Below are 3289 nucleotides of genomic sequence, written 5' to 3'. Positions count from 1 at the left end.
CACACTCAGCCATTGGCAGGGCTTCGGGCCCTCTGCTACTCTGGGGTAAGGTTTGAATATATCTCCATTGGTCATAAACCCCCAAAGACATTACCAAGAAACATCCGTTTCTATCACTTCTATCCAAGGTTTGCCAAGTACAAGTAAAAATGTGAACCCAGAAATTTCCAGAAAGTTCATTGGTCAAGCTTGTGTTTTCCCACTGATTTGGTGCCCTTTTATTTGAAATGCCTGGTGTGGTAACTGAAGAAACAGTTGCTGGTCCCAGACCTCTCTTGCCGCAGAGAAAATTTATCTGGGGAAAAAATTACTCATTTATTTTTAGATATTTACTGTTAAAAAAATAGGGGAAAAAGCTTGTAAGTTTCAGTGCTTCTAGAATGGCTCCCAGTTAAGTCCAAATCATACCCACCCTTTAAGGCTCAGCTCAAATGCCAAAAGATCCTGAGTCAGAAGTGATCAATACCTTCCTCTTCTGAATTCCCGTAGCATTTTATCTGAAACTCTCTGAAAATATTTATGCTTTTTATCCTAGATTACGATTATGGATATGTATCCATCTGCTGTATAGACTCTATGTTGTATAGGCTACTGTATTGCTGTGTCTCCCACAATGCCTGTGCATGAAAGATGCTTACTGTATATTTGCCGAATACGAAGTATAGAAATCCTCAGAAAGGGTATGCTAACTCTGTAAAAACAAATTGAAAATGGCAAAATTTCTGGTCCCATAGCTCCTGGGTAGTGCAGATATCTTTGACCAAGGGTGGTGGGCCCTTTCTGGTTCTTCCCACATCACCCTCCCCAGGCAGCTGAGACTCATGGGAAGCCTGACTCCAAGTGTGAAGTTGTTAATGAGACAAATGCAAAGTGATTTTGACCACTCATCCAAGCCACCATGGAATCTAATTAACAAGCGTGGTCTTGACCAACACGTGAGAATAAGAGTTCACATGCGTGCTAATATTGCCGGGGAGACCTTTCTGAGAAAAAAGGAGTCTCCCCGAGTGACAAAAATGGTCATTTCACAGAGAGAAGCAGCCTGGTTGTTTTAATGGAGCACAGGCAGGGAAAACTGTTCGGCCCGAGAGACCCAGACTTAACTCTTTCAAGTGAGCAACAAAGGACTCTCCAGCTTTCAAAATGCATTTCTTCTGTCTGGAACTCTCTCCTAATTCACGCCCAAGGTCAGAGGAAGGACGGAGCTACAAATGGAGTTACAAAAAATTTATTATCAATGCTGCTACTTTCCCTTGGAGGTTAATTTCTGTTCAGAATCCTCTTCACGGAAGAGCTTAGAAAAAACGCAAAATAGAATCAATGGGAACAGCATCCAAATTGCTCTTTCCCTGGGAAAGAGCTCTTGACAAACCCTTCATGGGACACTCCACTGAGCAAGGCATTCTTGCTCTTCCCCCCTCGTAATTAATGGGTTATGCAGCCATGTTACCCTGCCCTTTTACCTAGATCCTGAAGTTACTTTTAGTGCCTACGAAAAACAGTGAATATGGAAAACGTGGTTCATGCCTTCTGTTGTATTGTATTTACTGGGTGATCTCGAATAGCCAGGGAGTATATGGATGAGTCCCCAAGACTGGCACCTCATGAGGCCTCTTCTGTGCGATATGCTTATTTCCCCTTTATTAGTCAACTAAATGCTGCTTATATGTGCACATTTTTCATTATTGTTCAATATTTGTTTGAGTGTCAACAATAAGCCAAGTATAGAATATACATTTAGGTAATGTTTCTACACATAAGGACATGCACGGTGAGTGGAAAGCAAAATGATTACTAAAGAAATGCAGTGCTTAGAGGATTAGGGCAAGTACCAGCGTCCATTCTAGTTCCCCTTCCCTAGAGGAACCTGGCAGAAGCCTTCTTTCCTCACAGATGTCTTCCATTCCCCACCCACCAGCCCAATCCTTCTTTTGCTCCCACATCAGATGTACTTACAGACTTGAGGACTGGCTCTAGCTCTTCTGAATTCCTGAACCATATGTTTAAATTCTTTGTTTTGAAAAGTGCTGAGTGGTTCTACCAGAGAGAGAGATTCATACCCAAACTCTACAGTAAGTGGTCCCTGCTTTGGGGGGTGAAAATGGTGATGTTCAGTGAAAGCCAATGTCACCTGAATATAAACCAATTGTGGGATAGTCACGAGCTAGAAAAGTATGTTCAGGTATGTCCTGTGATCTAACATATGTGAGATGATTGGAAGGGTCTTGGGGTTTTCCCAGTGGAAAATACAGAAGCTTTGGACCAGATTTATGTGAAATTTCCATTTCCCCCTTATTAATCCTTTCTCCATCAAAATTTGATCTGATTCCTGAAAATTACACAATAATCTTGGAATGCTCCATTCATTACTTTGTCTTTCAGGTAACACTTATGGAGCATCTGTGTTGTGCAGATATGGTTCTCCAGACAAACGGAACATATATATATTTAACAAATGTATATATGATTTCTGAAAAAGAATTGGTTTCGCATGATTATGGAGGCGAAGAAACCCCATGATCTGTTGTCTGCAAGCTGGAGACCCAGGAAAGCCAGTGGTGTAAATTCCAGGCTGAGTCCAGAGATCTGAGAACCAGGAACACCTGATGGTCTAAGCCCCAGTTTGAGAAGACTGACGTCTCAGCTCAGCAGTCAGGTAGAGAGCACAATTCAACTTCCTTCTGCTTTTTGTTCTATTTGGGTCTTCAGTGGGTTGGTTGATGCCCACCCACTGGGGGAAGGGCAATGTGCAGTCTACCAATTAAAATGCTCATCTATTCTGGAAACGGCTTCACAGACACATCCAGAAATAATATTTAACCAGGTACCTGGGAATCTTGTGGCTCAGTCAAGTTGATACATAAAATTAACCATCACAGCAGGTCTTCACTCTGGGTACAAATAGATAAAGCTGGGCCTTATCTTTAATGTACAAAAGCACTAAAATCATTTCTCCCTTGAAGAGAGCCTACAGTGGGCTTTTGTCAGCCAGCTCTTGCTTGCTCCTTTACTCTCCCAATCTTCTGACGCTCAACACAAGCTATTTCCTCAGAGGGGAGTGGCCTCCCTGCCTTTGTGTCCCTAACACACACTTGTCTCTCAGATCTGAGCTCAACAGCTACCTCCTTCATAAAGCCTTCCTTGAATCATTCAGCCAAATTTGGATGCTCCTTCTCCAATATTCTTCTAACACTTTGTACACACAGTTTCATAAACTTGCTAAGAAATATGTCTCACCCTCAAACCATAAGCTCTTTGAGAGCAGAGGCGACATACTTGTATTTCTCTA

The sequence above is a fragment of the Ursus americanus genome, chromosome 5 (genome assembly GCF_024610735.1).
Source record: "Ursus americanus isolate L20-20 chromosome 5, mUrsAme1.1.p, whole genome shotgun sequence".
Lineage (NCBI taxonomy): Eukaryota > Metazoa > Chordata > Mammalia > Carnivora > Ursidae > Ursus > Ursus americanus.
This window is presented reverse-complemented; position numbering follows the sequence as displayed.